General features: G+C 43.3%; 1 protein-coding gene across 6 annotated transcripts in view; it reads left to right on the top strand.

Moving 5' to 3' along the window:
• LOC122563092 (solute carrier family 45 member 3) overlaps nt 1–19,234 on the top strand; it is a 138,316-nt gene that overhangs the window by 84,128 nt on the left and 34,954 nt on the right. Inside the window, exon 1 of one of the 6 annotated variants that reach the window (XM_087973507.1) lies at nt 10,420–10,440. The exons of the other annotated variants lie outside the window; for them this stretch is intronic. The gene's annotated coding sequence lies outside the window, so the exon portion shown is untranslated. Of the gene's footprint in view, nt 1–10,419; nt 10,441–19,234 lie in introns of those variants that run through there. 6 annotated transcript variants of the gene reach the window in all.

Genomic DNA, 19,234 nt, shown 5'->3' with positions numbered 1-19,234 from the left:
TTTCTCTCCACAGATGCTGCCGCACCTGCTGAGCCTTTCTAAGATTAGATTAGATTCCCTACAATGTGGAAACAGGCCCTTCAGCCCAACAAGTCCGCACCGACCTGTTGAAGAGTAACCCATTCAGACTCATTTCCATACATTTCCCCCTGACTAATGTACCTAACACTATGGGCAATTTAGCACAGCCAATTCACCTGACCTGCATATCTTTTGGACTGTGGGAGGAAACCAGAGCACCCGGAGGAAACCCACGCAGACACGGGGAGAATGTGCAAACTCCACACAGACAGTCGCCCAAGGCAGGAATTGAACCCAGGTCCCTGGCGCTGTAAGGTAGCAGTGCTAACCACTGAGCCACTGTGCTGCCCCAATTTGTTTCTGATTTCCAGCATCCGCAGTACTTTCGGTTTTTACTAGAATTTTGAGTCTGGTAAAGACTCTTCTTCAGAACGGAGTTATTTCCCTTCATATTAAATTATCTCCCTTTCATAAATCCATGTTGATTTTGCTACTGTTTCCTAAACATTAAGTTATCATATCCTTTACAATAGATTCTTCATTTGTTTTCCCATACTGTGGATGTCAGGCTAACAGATCTGTAGTGCTTCACTCTCCTTCCTACCTACTTAAATAGTGGGCTATATTTGCTACCTTCCAGTCGTCGGGAATCTCCCCAGAATTCTGAAGATATAGTGAACCCCAAACCTCCTCACGCAGAAAGAATACTGCCAACTTACCAAAGCTAGCCATGTATTTTCTGTGCATCCTTTAACCTGGCCTTGAATTAAAGTGTGTATCCAATTCCCTTTATAAAGATACAATTGACTTTACTTTATGACTCAGTGGTGTTATGTTAACAAACCTACCAAGCAGCACGGTGGCACAGTGGTTAGCACTGCTGCCTCACAGCACCAGACACCTGGGTTCAATTCCCGCCTCAGGCAGCTGACTGTGTGAAGCTTGCACATTCTCCCTGTGTCTGCATGGGTTTCCTCCGGGTGCTCCGGTTTCCTCCCACAGTCCAGAATGTGCAGGTTAGGTGCGGGGGGCTTGTCATATGAGGTATGGTTGAGGATTCAAGATCTGTACTTGATGGAGTTTAGAAGGATAAGGGGGGGGGGGGGGGGTGGTGCAGTGGTCTCATTGAAACGTAGAGAATACTGAGAGGCCTGGATAGAATTTATGTGGAGAATGATGTTTCCACTAGTAGGAGAGACTCGGACCCAAGGGCATAGCCTCAGAGTGAAGGAACAACCCTTCGTCCTGAAATGAGATGAAGAGGAATTTCTTCAGCCAGAGAATCATTAATCTGTGGAACTCATTGCCACAGAGGGCTGTGGAGCCAATTCGTTTTAGTGTGTTTTAAGACAGAGGTAGATATATTCTTCATTGGTAGGGGATCAAAGGTTCCAGGGAGAACGCAGGAGAATAGGGTTGAGAAACATATCAGTCATAATCGAATCTCGAAGCAAACTCAATGGGCCTATTTTCTAGTCTTAATGTAGGACAGCATAAATCATTTGTTTATGTCAATGAGTTGGAAACAAATCATAAAACTTTGTTTTATTTTCAGCTCTTGTTTGCTACAATGTAATGAGAAGTTAACTAACAAAATTGTTTTTGGTTTTTCAAAACTGTAATAAACTTACTTTATCCTGTAATTTCTTTCAAACATCCTTTATGATTACAAACTTGCTATAATGGTATTTGGATAAACCTTAATTTTGTTTTGTTCTTGGTGCACCAGAGTCTATTGTTAAATGTAACTGCAGGCCAGGCAAACAAAAATACATCCAACTGATCTTAAGCAACAATTATGTCAGGCTCCTATTCATTTAACTGAATACATTCCAGCAAAAAATCAAGTCCTGGAGATGGAATGATGCACAAAATAAGATGCAGCTTTTTGTTTCTAACTTAAATTGCAATCCAGGTTAGGCTGATGGGCTGGAAGGTTTGTCAATCTGGTGATTACCCGGCTCCCAAAGTAAAGTACATGTGACAGTCACAATTCTGTTGTTATTGTGGCAGTGGTATCCACTCCACAGAACTGCTCCAAATTGTTTGCTAAGTTTGTGGTTCTGCGACTGAAAGCAAGAGTGTGCTTCACATGAGAAATGGGACTTCAGCTCCTAGTTAGAAGACAGGTCGTTTCTTTATCCAGCATACCCAAACTGATATTGACAAAGGGTGCACAAAACGCCTTGAGCCTTGGAACAAACATTAATGATTATTTTATGCTAATTAAACATTGAGGGGGAAAAAAAATTAAACAGTCAGGTGAATCAACTTTCCGAACTTTGTACTTTCTCTGCCATTTGTGCTGACTCTTATGTTAAAGGTTTCATGATTTGGAGGTGTTCGTGTTGGACTGGGGTGACAAAGTTAAAAATCACACAACACCGTGTTATAGTCCAACAGGTTTATTTGGAAGCACTAGCTTTCGAAGCACTGCTTCCTTGTCAGATGGTTGTGGAGCAGAATCATAAAACACAGAATTTATAGCAACAGGATTGCAGTGTCATGGGATATAATATTAAACAAATTTAGCTTCAGTCTTTCATCTTTTAGAATGATCATGTTAGTTTTGGTTCCTTCATATGTAAATCCAGAACTTTTTATGTAGTTTTTGAGCAAAATAAAATGTAAATCTGCAAGTACAAATTCCCCCCAGAACTGTGTGTGTGTGTGTGTGTGTGTGTGTGTGTGTGTGTAGGGAGACAGTCCCACATGCACTCACTCACTCACTCTATGTGGGGGGGGGGGGTCTGTGTGTGAGAGAGAGAGTGTAATGGGGTATAAGTCTGTGAGAGGGTGTGTGTGTAGGTGTGAGCATATGAGAGAGGATCTGTGTGAGTGTGTGGCCAAAGAGGCAATGGCACCTTAAATCTGGTGCCAGTCCACACCTATGTTCCTACAAAGTTGGTGGTGCATCTCCCAGCACTTAATCACAACAGAGGCGGTGAGTAACAAAAGCCAAGTTGGCTGATCTCATCCAGAGCAAGAATGAAGGGCATCGGAATTCCTAACACCGGGCATAAATGCCAATTAGAGAGCCCTGACTCAGCCACCTCACCTCTAAATTGCCCTATTGTTCAATGTTTTCCTTTTCAGTGTTGCTGAACATGCAGCTGTACAAGGGTGAAGGTGTCTTTGTGTAGTTATGTTGAACAAAATTGATCTTTTTTGCTTCCAAGTGAGAAAATAGCTGACCTGTGGCCCTCGTTGTTGTGCCAGAGTGGCCGTGGTTAAGCTGATTTTAACAGCAAATACAGCATAATAGACGATTGTGGATCATGTTCTGGCCCCAGTAATCCCAGTGTAGCATTTATTTTTGTCCCTGATATTAAGGTCACTACACTCCATTGCTGCTGAGACAGAATGTCTGCATCTAGTACCGGGTTCTCCAGGAAGCTCTTACCTCCCATATAAAGTATTCACTTTGCTTTCAGATTTATTCAGTGAAATCTTGATTAGTCATGATTAAGTCTGATGAACTCTTCATGGCCCAATAATTTTATAGATGCTTTCCCACACTTGTGTTTTTTTTAAAGTGTGGATTATACAAGTGCTTATGCAATGAGATGAACAGTGAGTATAGATTGGAGTATAAATTTTGGTTAATGAGCTCGGTGAGGAATGTACAATGTGGTGAATATATAAATGCTCAATCTCCCCTCTTATCTCAGTCTTTATTTTGAAATTCATCACTCTGTTGGTTGAATTTGTGCCCCTTTTGGGTTCGACACCAAAACTCACCTTCAGGTTGACGCTCCAATGGAGTACTGAGGGTGTGCTGCATTGTCCTGTCCAATGTGCTGTCTTTCAGATGGAGCATTAAACTGAGGCTCTGTCTTTCCCCTGCAGTGCTCACAAAGCAGCATCCTGTGGGGAAAGTGAGGACTGCAGATGCTGGAGACCAGAGTCAAAGTCTGGCGCTTGAAAAGCACAGCAGGTTAGGCAGCATCCGGGGAGCATGACAGTCGACATTTTGAGCATAAGCCCTTCATCAGGAGTGTGGGAGGGGAAGGGGGCTGTGAATTAAATAGGAGGATGGGGTAGCTGGGAAGGCGATAGGTAGATGCACGTGGGGGGAGTGATGGTGATAGGTCAGAGAGGAGGCTGGAGTGGATAGGTGGGAAGTAAGTTGACCAGGTAGGGCAGTTCAAGTGGGCAGAGCTGAGTTGGAAGGTTGGATCTGGGATGAGGTGGAGGGAGGGGAGATGAGGAAACCAGTGAAGTCGATGTTGATGCTGTGTGATTGGACGATCCCAAGGCGGAAGATGAGGCGGTGGTCTTCCAGGTGTCTGGTGGCTTGGATATGCTGTGGAGGAAACTCAGGACTTCCATCTCCTTGGGGGAGTGGCAGAGTCCACTTTGACCCCCTCCAATCACACAGCAAGAACATCGACTTCACCAGTTTCCTCATCTCTCCTAACCCCACCTCATCTCAGATCCAACCCTCCAACTTGGCACTGCCCTCTTGAGCTGCCCTAACTGTTCATCTTCCTTCCACCTATCTACTTCACCCTCCACCTGCATCTACCTATCGCCTTCCCAGCTATCTCACTCCCACCCTGACCTTCCTATTTATCTCTCAGCCCCCTCCCCAAATTCCTGATGAAGGGCTTATGTCAGAAACATCAGTTGTCTTGCTCCTTTGATGCTGCCTGACTTGCTGTGCTTTTCCAGTGCTACACTTTTTGATAAAGCATCCTGTGGCAGGCTTCATTTTACAGAGGTTTCCTGTTAACTTGACTAATGCTTATTCCTCAACAACAGTGAAACAGTCCAACTGGTTGTTATCAACTTGTCTTTTGTGGGAGCTTACTGTGCACAAATTGGCTGCTGCATTTCCTGTGTGCAACGGGAGTAACTACACTTCAAATGTTCCTTATTGGCTGTAACGTCCTTTGGGATATTCAGAAGTGTTAATAAAGTGGCTATGCACTTGCAAGTTTTTCCCAGCTCTGTTTGTTGTAGGTGGACTCTGGGTTTTAGTTTGTAGCACTACCTTGTGTTCTGTTTGGCAGTACAGGGGATACAGGATTATTGCCTCTGTGATTATGTCTGTGGCTGGGAAGTGGCCTGCAGTCTGAGCACACTGACCTCTGATTTGTTGAGTCTGCTGACTTGCTATGACGTGATCGTGTGGTGACTATAATTGCAGTCTAATGAGAATATATTTGTTAATAAAATAATGATATGATAAAACTCTAACATTGGCAGATGCGGAGACGCTGAGAGATGATGAAAAAATTACTAAGGAAAGATAAAGTAAAGCCACCATGGTCTTACCAGCCCATATGGCTACTTAGTCTTTCAGATTAAACTGCCACCAGTTTTTTCTCTCTCTCTAACTCTCTCTCTCACACTATCTCTCTGACTATCTCTCTCTCTCTCTGACTCTCTCTCTCTCTCTCTGACTCTCTCTCTCTCTCTCTGACTCTCTCTCACTCTCTGACTCTCTCTCTCTCTCTCTCTCTCTCTCTCTGACTCACTCTCTCTCTGACTCACTCTCTCTCTGACTCACTCTCTCTCTGACTCTCTCTCTCTCTGACTCTCTCTCTCTCTGACTCTCTCTCTCTCTGACTCTCTCTCTCTCTGACTCTCTCTCGCTCTCTGACTCTCTCTCTGACTCTCTCTCTCTGACTCTCTCTCTCTCTCTACTCTCTGACTCTCTCTCTCTGACTCTCTCTCTCTCTCTACTCTCTCTCTCTCTCTGACTCTCTCTCTCTCTGACTCTCTCTCTCTCTGACTCTCTCTCTCTCTGACTCTCTCTCTCTCTCTCTGACTCTCTCTCTCTCTCTCTCTCTCTCTCTCTCTCTGACTCTCTCTGACTCTCTCTCTCTCTGACTCTCTCTCTCTCTCTGACTCTCTCTCTCTCTCTCTCTCTCTGACTCTCTCTCTCTCTCTCTCTCTCTCTCTCTCTCTGTCTCTCTGTCTCTCTGTCTCTCTGTCTCTCTGTCTCTCTGTCTCTCTCTCTCTCTCTCTGTCTCTAACCTGAGGGTCACCATACCTCAGGTGAAGGGAGAGGTTGGGAAGGGGAGTCCTTCACTGTAACCTCAGCCAGTGCAGGAATGAACCCATGCTATTGGAATCACTCTATCATAAACCAGCCATCCAGCCAACTGAGCTAATCGACCCCCTTTATAACTACTAGACAGATGTAATACAAAGATTAGTATTCTGTCATATGTATATGGAAATAATAGTCAGAAATGTTTTATCCATTGAGCAACAAGTCAACTGTATATTTTCTTTTATCAACCTATTCTGAGCTATGGCTTCTCGAGCAGGTAGGACTTGAACCTTTTGCCTTCTGGCTCAGAAGTAGGGACATTAAAACACAGCCGCAAAAGCCTATTGCACTTGGTATTCTCAGATGGTCGCTCATTCAAATACTAATTAGGCCTGAGTATGCTTAGCTTCCATGATCAGACCCAGTCAGGCATTTACAGACGAGTATGCAACTCGGGTCTGTATTCGTACTGGTTAGATTTATTCACAATGTCCACTCAAACCAGTAATCACTGCTCCCTTGAGTTCAGGAGAGAAACTTCAGCTGTGCTTTTGTTCCTGATTGCAATCCAATGAAACCTGCTGAAAGACTTGTCTGGGTGAAGGGGGAGGGAGGGGGAGTGTTATCAGGAGATGACTACCATGGATGAAGAGCAGCAAATCACCACCTCCACCTGCTCCACAAAGGTGCAATGATTTGGAGGTGCTGGTGTTGGGCTGGGGTGTACAAAGTTAAAAATCCCACAACGCCAGGTTATAGTCCAACAGGTTTATTTGGAAGCACTAGCTTTTGGAGCGCTGCTCCTTCATCAGGTGGTAGTCAAAGCTAAAGGTGCAAGGAAGCTTTCATAGGAATGCCTGTGAAATAAATTAATGATTTTTTTTAAGTTGAACTGGTGACCTCCAGTTGGCTACAATTTTTTTTTAATGTTTGGAATGAATCATTAATGCTGCAGCAAAATGTCTTGAGCTTGATGAGATTGAATAATATTGTACAGGCTCCAGTAGTGAACTGCCATGTTGGATAACCAAAGTAGGTTGAGCAAAGAGGAGGAAACTGCTGGATTTGTTGTTGAGTATTGCTGCTTTAGGTTAATATATCCATGGGTTAGCTGTTTGCCTTCTTCTGAATATTTGAAATTTGAACTGTTTTTTTGCTGGCTGCCAGCAAATCATATCATGGTTTGTAATACGGGTCAACTTGGCATAGAATGGCAATAGGAGAAAGTGAGGTCTGCAGATGCTGGAGATCAGAGCTGGAAATGTGTTGCTGGAAAAGCGCAGCAGGTCAGGCAGCATCCAGGGAACAGGAGATTGCCCTGAAGATAAGCCCTGAAGAAGGGCTTATGCCCGAAACGTCGATTCTCCTGTTCCCTGGATGCTGCCTGACCTGCTGTGCTTTTCCAGCAACACATTTCCAGCATAGAATGGCAATAGTCCAATAAATTTGTATCAGGTCTGAATTCCAGTGCAGATGATCAACACATTGCATTCTTCATGACCTGTTGTTTCCAAAATCTATAATTTGCGCTCAGCCTAGCTTAGCTTGCTTTAGGCAAGTTGTAGTTTTCTTGTAAATTGAAGCATTTTGCTTTTGTTAAAATGTAAGGAGTTGGCTTGTGTCACAAAAGCAAGTGCAGAAATTCTTCAAAACATTTAGAGTGGCATTAACTTCACTTCCTTGAAAGGAGCACCCATCCCCAAGATAATATCTTCAGAAATGTCACTTGGTTGTCTGTTTCAAACTGATGGTAGAATATTCCATTGCCATCTAAACTCATTCACATCCACCAACTGCAAATGACTGCTCTTCATTTGTCTCCCTTGTTTTCCTGTACTTGAGTGAACCCAGTTGTTGTTGATTTTGTGACACCTTAGTACCTCGATAGGCACTTGTTCTGTAGTTGACTGTTGCAACGATTCACCCATGTGCAGGTTCTCCAAGTCACTGCTCAACGCTGACTGCTCTAGTCAAGTGTCCTAAAAACCACGGGAATTGTGCTTGGCACTGTTCTTAACCACACAGATTTATAAAAAAATAGACTTTTTGTTTCAAAATAAATGTATCTGAAAGCCTCTTTGTTTGTGTGGCTTCAGCTACTGATTGCCCTTGCACGCCAGTCACTTGGTCATGAAGGGAAGGTATTGTTGGATGCGCACATCTGAGATGAAGTTGATCATCTTGTTTCAGTCGGGGCCGGTGTACTGTCAATTTTAAAGGGAAACCAATCACTTGAACCGAGGCCTTCACAAATTACCCCTGGAAAAGTGAAATTCTCTTCAGTATCTGTGGCAAATAAATTATTGATGGGAACAAAAGGCAACCTATTTATTGTAAGTGGAATTGAAATAACACAGTATGGTATAAAATACCTCTCATAACTTGGGTAAAGAGTGTACCAGAATGTATATTGCTAAAGATGCTGACTGGTCTTTAGATTACCAATTCTATCATTTGGTTTGGAAAGTCTCTTGGCTGCCGACTCTCACCAAAGTACAACTGATACGTGACACTTCCATTATTTCAGGGTGCGACTTCAGAGAAACCAAGAGCATAACTTCCATTCCATTTCACTTGAAGACAGTGTATGCATTGAGGCCACAGTTTGCTCTGGCTATGGATGCACTGAAGGCTGATGATACAATTTTCATATTGTTAAATTCTGCTTGGAAACCTGCTTTCATGTCCTTTTTTAATAATTTAGAATCCCTACAATGTGGGTAGAGGGCATTTGGCTTGAACCAACTCTCCAAAGAGCATCCCACCCAGATCCAACCCCTCACCCTCTCTGTGACCTTGCATTTACCACAGCAAAGCAACCGAGCCTACACATCCTCCGACAGTATGGACAATTTAGCGTGCCAGTCCACGTAACCTGCCCATCGTTGTACTGAGACAGGAAAATAGTTCACCTGGAGGAAATCCACTCAGACACAGGAGAACATGCAAATTCCACACATAATCACATGAGGCTGTAGTTGAAGCTGGGTCCCTGCAGCTATGAGGCAGCAGTGCAAACCCACTGAGCCACCCTGCTGCCTGTGACCACAGGATATCCCAAAGCATTCCACAGTCAACAAAGTTTTCCTATTAAGTCATTGTGACTGTGATATAGGCAAATGCAACAGCCAATCTGAATGCAGCAAAGTCTCTCAAACAACAGATGAATCTGTGTTTGCGACGTTACCTGAAGGATAATGGTCGGTAAAGGCACCCAAGGAACTCTCCTGTTCTTTGTGCCATGACACATACATCTCAACACCTACCTGAGAGGACAGACCAGGCGTTGTTTCATGCCTCATTATTATAACACAGCATTCCATCAGTACAGTACTGCACTGCACAAACAGCTGAGCCAATGATGAGAGTACATTCACTGAAGTCTGTACTTTTTTTTGGCTTCCATTCATTTCCTCTGACATTGGAATGAATTCACAAATCAGATTGTAAGTTTGGTAATTCCAATGTCCAAGTGCCAGGTAGTGGGAAGAGCAGCCACCAACAATAAAACACACATATGTGTGTGTGTTTAGGGATACAACAGTTTGCATTTATGTAGCACTTGTAGCAAAGCAAAATATCCCAAGGCATTTTATAGTAGCATAAAAGCTAAGGAGATCACACCATGTGCAAAAGTTTCCACTTAGATGACTCTGATTATGATTGTGATTGTTACTGAAGCAATGGGCTTTATTCCTGTTTTGGAGACATTAGCAGCCCGGCTTCCTAGGTGATTGCAATTGACCCCTCCTTTCTCCACATTACAGAGCTGCAACTGTTTAACGTTTTGATTTTGCTGGCCCACCATTAATCCTATGATTGAACGTTGGGCACTTTGCATCTGATGGTGTCATCGAGTGCAACTAAGTGCAGGGCTGTTGTAAAAGGAGCAATGGGTTTGCTGAGTATTTCCGTGTGAACCCAGGGAGTCGTCCGTTGACAAGAGAAATGCATCGACCACATACTGCAGGCTTGTTCTGTACTTAGGAATCAGCATCCAATTTCTAATAGCTTTTACAAGCTTTAAAATAGTGCAGGTTAATCTCCCAGCAACATTAAACACATTACTACAGAGAAGCCACCTCCACATGAAATTGCAGGTTGTCACTAATCCTATCTTTGTGAGTTTTTCTTAATAAAAAGAAACCACTTCCCCTGAAGGCAGGCTCCTGGCTCTGGGATTGGTATAACCTGTTTGCCCTGTAACCACCCACAGATTCATTATTGTGAAGCCCTTTATGGGGGAGGAGCAGCGCGGTGGAGAGAGATGGTAGGCAGAAGAGCTTTCTCGGGTATGTATCTGCCTCATTACTTCAACATTGAATCAGCCCAGACTCTGGTTCTCACGCTGACGATGCTCAGTTGTGAAGGGAGTTCACTGGCTCAGTCTGGAGGAAGCTGGTGCTGTTTAGTTGGTAAGTACTTGACTGGAAGGAGCAGGGACTGGCATGCCCATTGCCTTACATTAGCTCCTCTTGTTGTGTGCAGCTGTTTTTCCAAGTGGTAAAAGCATGCAGGTGACAGCCTATGGGGAATTAGTACAGCTTTCAGATTAATTGAATATTAAAAGAAGGGGCTGTCTGGTACAATAGCAGTGAACCATGGGGATTAGTGTGTATATGTCCTGCAATATGTGTGTGTGTGTGTATATATCTTTCCTGCATGTACACATGATTCTCATAATATGTGCAAGTTAATGCCCCTTTATTGTGTGTGTGAGTGAGTGTTGGTGTTTATATTGTATGTGGCACCCCTCTGTCTCTGCTCTTAAACCAAGAAGAAAAACTTGTGGTTTTTAAGCGCCTTTCATAACTCTGGACGTCCAAACGTGTTTTGCAGCCAATAAAGTACATTTGAAGAGACAGTTGCTGTTTTAATGTAAGAATGACAGCAACCAATTTCTGCACAATAAGCTCCAACAAACAGCAATGTGATAACAACCAAGTATGATGAGTCCTCATTTGAAATTGTAGTTGACGTTTTGAAAGTTACAACTTTAAGTGAAAAGACTTTAAGCGAATCACGTTTTCCCATTAAAGCTAATGTCAAAGCCGTAAATAGGTTCTGAAGGCCCTTTCTCATCATGGGAAGAAATATACACTCTAATTCAAAATATTTTGCGTTGCTAAATTCTTACATTGGTGAATGAAATGTTTCACAATAACATACCTTTTTCCTGTATTTTTAAAATTTAACTTCCTACTTACCTCCCATTTGCTGCTGATCCTGTTCACTAAAGCTCGCTTCTGACTGCTCTCATCACTCCCCTGAACACAGTGGACTGTGTTCCTTGCCAAAGTGCCAATTTTTGAGCTCTACTGCTCCCAGGCTCTCCCTTTCACTGACCCTCTTTGTCACTGAACCTCTCATGCCCCAGCTCTCCCCTCTCCTGAACACTCTCTTGTGAGTGACTGTGGTAGTGCTGGGATCCTATGTAGTGTAGGAGGTGACCAGAGAGCAAACTCTACAACAGCTTGAGAGTTGCACTTTGGGATAAAAGTTGCAGTCGGCCATCAAGGCTCCCCGGGACAGAAACAGTTGGAAAGTTGCCTGACTCGTTCTTTTCCAGCGCCACACTTTTTGACTCTGATCTCCTGTATCCACAGTCCTCACCTTTCTCCCAGAAACCTATTAGAACTGGCAGAGAATTTCCTTGGGGCAGGAGAGAGAGAAAAGTAGCCTTGTCATGGAATTCACAATGGGAATTGTCATGATCAGGTGAGGAGGAGAATTGGGATGGGGCAGGGGAGGACATGATAACAAGCTAAAAGAAAGAGAAAAAATGTTCACAATTTAAAGGTGTTGCACTCAATATTATGCCCAGAAAGGCTGTAAAGTGCTCAGTCTGAAGATGAGATGTCCCTTCAACTACAGGGATGTGGACAAAAAAGGACTTCCTCGTAGCACTAGAATCCACTCTGAAAGACAATGGGCTTAGGGAAGAAATTCAGCAGGCCATCAGACAGAGTACCAACATTAAGCAGAAATAAAGAAGGGAACACCCTCAACACACTGGAAAGGAAAGCCCTGGAAGGACTCAGAAAAGACAGAAATATCATAACCCTACTGGCAGACAAGGGGAGCATGACTGTCATCCTGAACAGAACACAATACAGTGAGAAAGCCAACACACTACTCACAGATACTGATACCTACCAACAGGTGGCAATGGACCCAACTCCACACCTAGAAAACTGTATTATAGCATCCCTGAAGAAACTTCAAGACAGGTGAAATTAACAAGACAGACCTCAAAAGAATGAAACCTGAAGGATCCAACACACCCTGTTTCTACAGATTAAGGACTAACAAAGGAACTGCAATGTAAACTCTGGGGGACACGGACTAAACAACCCCGCCACCACGTGGCTGAATACTTTAATCCTCCTGCCACTCCACCAAGGACACACAAGTCCTGGACCTCCTCCACCGTCAAACTCTAGCCACCTAACACCTGGAGGAAGAATGCCTTATCTTCCGCCTTGGAACCCTCCGATCACACAGGATCAATGTGGATTTCACCAGTTTCCTCATTTCCCCTCCCTCCACCATATCCCAGATCCAACCTTCCAACTTGGCACCACTCTCTTCAACTGGCCTACCTGTCCACCTTCCTTCCCACCTACCCACTCCATCCTCTTCTCTGATCTATCACCTTCATCTCTACCTTCACTTACCCATCGCATTCCGAGCTACCTTCCCCAGCCCCTCCCCCTCCCATTTGTCTCTCAGCCCCCTTGGCTACCCCTCATTCCTGATGAAATGTTGACTCTCCAGCTCCTTGGATGCTTCATGAGCAGCTGTGCTTTTCCAGCACCACACTCTTCGACACTGAAACACCTAGAGGAAGACTCAAGCCACTCCATCCAGGGACTCCTTAACATCATCAAAGACGCCAAGGTAGAGGACAACGGGGTCATGGTTTCATTTGACATGACGGCCCTATTCGCATCAATAAGCATCACCCTCACCAAAGAAACACTGGCCTCACTGTTAGACGAAACCAGGACACAAACACCTGACAGCACCAACACCATCAGCAAGAACCGCACCTTCAAGCTAGTAGAAGTGTGCCTCACAACCCACTTCACCTTCAACGACAAGACTAACAAACAAATCAATGGGATATCAGGACTCTTAGCAGAGGCAGTTATGTAGAGGTCAGAACGAACAGCCCTTCCGACGATCCAGCCCAAGTTTTGGGTCCGTTATGGGTCCTTTGTCATCACGAATGCAACAAATTAGAAGAAACCCACGAACAGGTAAGCAACATCCTTACTGGTATAAAATTCGCCAAAGAGGAAGAGAACAACAACAGACTCCCCTTCCTAGATGTAACGGTGGAACGAAAAGCCAATGGAGAGCTGCAGACCAGTGCTTAAAGGAAAGCCATACACACTGACCAGATAGTCAACTACAGGAACAATCATTCCAACACCTACAAAAGAAACTGCATCAGGACATTATTTAAATGATCCACAACATGCTGCAGCACCCAGGGACTATGAGAAGCTGAGGAAAAACACCTGTACAATGTATTCAGGAACAACGAGTATCCGATAAGTACAGTCCACTGACTCCTACACAACAGACCTAAACAAAATGACACCACACATCCAGAAGCTCTAGCCACCCTGCCATACATTAAAGACATCTCTGAGATGATGACCAGACTACTCCAGTCCCTTGGCATCATGGTAGCCCACAAACCTAACACCACACTGGAACAGCCCCTGATTAATTTAAATAACCCCATACCAGCAATCAGCAGAACGAAAGTCATGTACAAAATACCCTGCAAGAATTGCAACATTACATTGGACAGACAGGCAGGAAACTAGCCACCAAAAGACATGACCGACTTTCACTGGTATCCTTCCACATAGACAAAGAGGGACACCAGTTCAACTGGGATAATACATTCATCCTGGAACAGGCTAAACAAAGACACGCCCGGGAATTCCCAGAGGCCTGGTGTTTAAACCGGAAGTTCATTAACAAACACATCGATTTGGAAAAATGTTGGCTGAGAGAAGGTGAGTCATGGCTCCAGAAGCAAAGGTAGCAATAAAGAGGTGATAATGACAGTGCATAGAGAGATTATAGGGAGATTAGGAGCTGGGAATGACCAAGGCTGAAGCCAGTGTAATGTGACAAAATATGTGGGGGATGGGGGGGTTGGGTGAAGCAGAGGCAAAATGGAAAACAGGGGAGAAGGGTAGCAAAGGGGGAAGAGGAGAGGAAAAAGGTGATGAGAGTGTGGGGAATGAGAGAAAGAGAGACAGTCAGCCTAATATAAATACCACCCTATTTCTCCCTTTTTTTTTTAGCTTTGACAAAGGGTCAGTTAGACTCGAAACGTCAGCTCTTTTCTCTCCTTACAGATGCTGCCAGACCTGCTGAGACTTTCCAGCATTTTCTGTTTTGACATCGATTTGGACCACACTTACCAACCCCTCAGAAAAAGAACTGAAAGTGATATCACCCACCACAACAGCCCAAGACACACAAATAGCAAGCGGGACAGAACACCGGTGCTTCACCGGAGGCTCACTGATGATGTTACCTAGCATGGTGACGAAACATCTGAGAACAAATCTACCAGCTCAGCGAGCAAACTTATAACCCTGAGCTACAAATCCTCTCTAAAATCATGAGATGTTGTTCCTCCAGTTTGTGCTGCGATTCACCAGATCACTGCAGCAATACTATTGAGTAGGTTTCCTTGAAACATGTCTTCGGTGGGTGGGGTGGGGTGCAGATGGAGAATATTAGTTACTTGAGTAAGATTTCTTGGGGGGGGTGGGGGGACCAAATGGCTCTGGATAGAGTGCAGCACCTCTCTGACTGGGGTAAAGATGATGTCGGTAGGGGAATCATTTTCTCGTTCAATTGAATATAAAAATCGGAATTGAATAAAATATAAATCGCTAGGGAAAGTTTTTACCACGACTGTATAAAACAGATCCTCACAATTTTATTGTATGCAATCTCACATTCTAAATTTGGCTTGTGGATTCAAGTCTCAAATAAAAGGCTTGGAGACATAGTCCAGACTGCCACTTCAGTACAGTGCTGTGGAACGTGCAGTGCTTTGGGTAGGATATTAAACACACCACCAAACCTTCCCATTCCAGCCACCCCCTGCCCGGCCATTTTTAGAAAGTCCAGCTTCTCCCTGCTGCTGTGTCCTGTGATTATCCTATAACTTAAATTGAAGTTTGTTGTCAGATGGTTCTGCCTTTGCTCTTTCTGGCACCTTGCTGTGCATATATTAGTTGCTGAGGTTCTGTCCTTAGAACACTTCAAAAAGTATTTAATTGTCTGTAAGAGCTTGAGACATCCTGACATTGTCAAGGGTACTGTGATAATGCAAATTTGTGTTTTTCTTTCTCCTCCACCCACTTGCCATTTCTTCCTCAAGAGAGAATTTCTATCACATCCCTTTTGTGAGATGCAGTAATTGAAGAGAGTTACAGTGATGTATGAATTCATTGTGCATCCACCCTCACTGGAGCGTAGGAGTGGTGAGCTCTAAACAAACCAAAGATTACAAGGACTGGTTAATATACACCGCCCAGGAGGCCTGGGATTGCATCATCGGATTAACACTTCTGTTTCTGCGCAGTAACCTGTTGACAATGATCACAATGGGCCTCTCTCAGCAGATGGATGACGTAGTCCCTGAAACATCCACCACGTGTTTGCAGTTTGTGGTCTCAGTGGTCACTGAATGTGTTAGCCCGTTTTTAGGGGGAATTAACACTTTGGGTGACACGTGAACAATGACCACTTTTATGAGTGCAGACTGTACTGAGTCCTAAGTCAATACCTTCTGTGCAGATGGAATGACTTGTATTCCAAAACAGTAAGCACTGCCTCCATGGCACGGGTAAAAGGGTTACCTTTTATTTTCCTGTGGGCATTTGGTGGTTTGCAACTTCTTTCAGCATAGTTTTGATAAATATTTCCAAAGCACAATTTAGTCCTCAGGTGCTATTTTGTGTACGGCAGTTTTAATAGCGATGCCAAGACTTTGTGATGATTCATCATAAATTGCAGAGTACAGGTCAATCTGACATTTCAGATTGACCCCATTTATCTTGCTCCATAACTATATTTGTTATAGATTCGACATATTCACCTCCCTTTCAGCCATAATAATAATGCACTCACATTAGTAGTCAACCTCGATTTCTTATCTTGCAAAGACTAATTTACTTACTGTATCTTTTATGGGCACAAGGCGATATGGGCTGTATTTTTAACCATTTATTCATAGGATGTGGGTATCGAGGGCTAGGCTAGCATTTATTCCCCATTCCTAATAACCCAGATGACAGTCAAGAATCAGCCATATTTCTGAAGTTGCAAAGATGCGCAGGAGTTTTAAGGTACAATCATTCTTTGCATGGGATGTTGACGACATTTAAAAATAGTGACCATCCACACCCATGCCAGTAGTTCACCCTTATGATCTTTATACAGGTTGGCACTTAATTATAGGTGGGGACATTTCAACGCTCTAGAAGTTATATTCCCACATCATACAGCACTTTAAACAATCAGTAGAATGTTTCTCTTCTCTTTCCATTATCAAAACCTTTCATAATTTTCAACACCCATATTAAATCTCTCCATAACCATCTGTATTCTTTTGGGGCATGTCGAGGGGCCAGGAGCCCAGTGACTCCACCATTCGTTGCCATCTCTCATGAATGGAAACTGATGCCCAGAGGGAGGCCAGAACTTTCATGAATTTACCCCCATCACGTTGTTAAACATTTTTGGGAGTGGGGAGGGGTGGGTGCTAAGGAAGAGGTTAGATTTAAAATAAAGTTGAAAAGTTCATCCTGTCATTTCCAAGAAGTTGGGATGGTTTGGGATTGAGAGTGTCTATGAAATTCAGAGTGTAAACGTAGGAACGTTTGTGATGAAGGTACGTGCGTTATTATTCCGATTTGGCAATGTTAAAGTCAAGCTGAACAAAACCATGCATGGCTTTAAGTTTGATTTGTATTTCTGAATTCTGTGGATGAAGAAGAGTTTCATTATTTGAGTTCTGAGAGTGGTGTAATGGTATCTGGAAATGTGTTCACGTATTTAAATTAGTTATTTAAAATCCCTCGAGCTTAATTGTTCAGTACTTTAGAGATTAATTTAGGGAAAAAAAAAATTAAGGTATCCTTTGATGCAAGAAGACAAAAAAAATCCATGTACTTTTAAAAAGACAGAACCATCGTGTTACTATAATCAGCAGTGGTTATTTGGTTGTCATTAGGCTAGCTTTTTATTGCGGACTGTGTTTTATTTTGAACTCAAATTTCACTATATGCCATACAGGTACTCAAACTCATGTCCCCAGAGCATTAGCCTAAGGCTCTCAATTATTCATCCAGTGGCACTTCTGCTGCCTCCCCTTAATTTGGAAGAAGAAGGGATGATTTGACTGAACTATTTACGATCCTGAGAGATCTTATCAGGGTAGATTTGGACAGGATGTTTCCATTCCTGGGAGAATTTAGAACGAGTGCTATTGTTTAAAAATTGGCCATCTTCCATTTAAAACAGAGAAGAGGAGAAACCTTTTCTTTCAAAGGATCATGAGCCCTTTGGACCTCCCTCTGAGTGTGTCGGAAGCTGAGTCTGAATATCTTTAAGGCAGAGATAGGTAAATTGTTAAGCAATAGGTTTAAAGGCTATCAGAAGGGTGGATAGGAATGTAATTAGGTCAGCCATGAATTTATTGAATAGCAGAGCAGGCTTGATGGGCAGAGTGGCCTATTCTAGCTCCTAATTTATATGTTCATATGGTGCTGATATTCTTGAATTAGATGTCTGTAATGCCTTCCAAAGTCAAATAGCCTGTCATTGTTCTAAGTTCATATGTGATGAACCTCCACTTGCATGGAGTGCAGGTAATTGGTAGGTAACCACCGAATGAGATTTCTGTCCCCAGCACTGGCTCTTAGTTTACACAGAACTTACAAGGGTTGACTGGAGTAGATACAAAGTGACACTTGATGCACTTTGGTTAAAAAGTTGAGATTGGGTTGTCAGAAAGTCAGAACAGTTCAGAAGGAGGCTATTTAGCCCATTGAGTTGATGCCAGCTCACTGCGGGACAATCTAATCAGTGCCATTCACCTATTCTGTCCCCTATCCCTGTAAGCTTATATTTCTTAAGTGTCCTTTCAATTTCTTTTTGATTATCTGCGTCCACTGTCAGTGCCCAAATAGGCAGAGTGTTCCAGGTCATTACCACTCATTGCATAAAAAGTTCTCTTTCACCTAACACTCATGTCTCAATAACTGAATCGGTCATAAATCCTGGAGCTTTTATCTCTCCTCATACAATTAGGCAAACTCTTTCACCAGTAGTTATTAACACCAGGCAGGAATGTTCTAAGGGCATGCCTTACTACAGTGTACATTGAAGGTTGCTGCCACCATCCTTTTTAATTGTGGGAGACAACAGGGTCTGCTTGGTCTTGTGCTGTTGAAGAAAAATCACTTTGTGGCCTAACTAGAAGAGTTTCTTAGTGTTCTCAATAAATATTTAATTGCATCACAGCAGCAGGTTATATTAATGTGATTAGCATCATTACAGAGATTATGAGGAGGCCTGAATGTTTGGTTTCACTTTTCCCAAGGTCCTAAGATGGACTGCCCACAGGTACATTTGAATTGTCATAATGATTGGCACACCTTGGTATTAACCTTTGCAGACTCATGTGTCAAGAAACAGATTATGGTATCCTTACACATAAGAGAAAATGAGGACTGCAGATGCTGGAGATCAGAGTCAAGAGTGTGGTGCTGGAAAAACACAGCATTCACCTGCTCCTCCCTCGGATGCTGCCTGACCTGCTGTGCTTTTCCAGGATTACACTCTATTCCTACAGACATATGTTAATGACCATATGCTGTACTTTGTACCTTCTGTACATTATTTAAAATGGTCTTATATCAAGAGGATGTTGCAAACCTGGTTAATCATTTCTTACATTACGAACCAGTCTTGTTCCTAATCAAACTGTCCCACCCAGTAACCTGTTGTTCCACCTGTCATGCTGCCCATGAATGACACATCCATATACAAACATGCGTGCACTCTGACACAGATTCAGTTAGTGTTAACCACTTTTGAGCAAGGTGATTCACCATGGACGGCAGTTGGGAAAACCATTAATCCTTGAAAGCTTTAATA

This window comes from Chiloscyllium plagiosum, unplaced genomic scaffold (assembly GCF_037043375.1).
Source record: "Chiloscyllium plagiosum isolate Xiang-an unplaced genomic scaffold, Cpla_swu_hap1 HiC_scaffold_26, whole genome shotgun sequence".
NCBI lineage: Eukaryota > Metazoa > Chordata > Chondrichthyes > Orectolobiformes > Hemiscylliidae > Chiloscyllium > Chiloscyllium plagiosum.
This window is presented reverse-complemented; position numbering and strand designations above follow the sequence as displayed.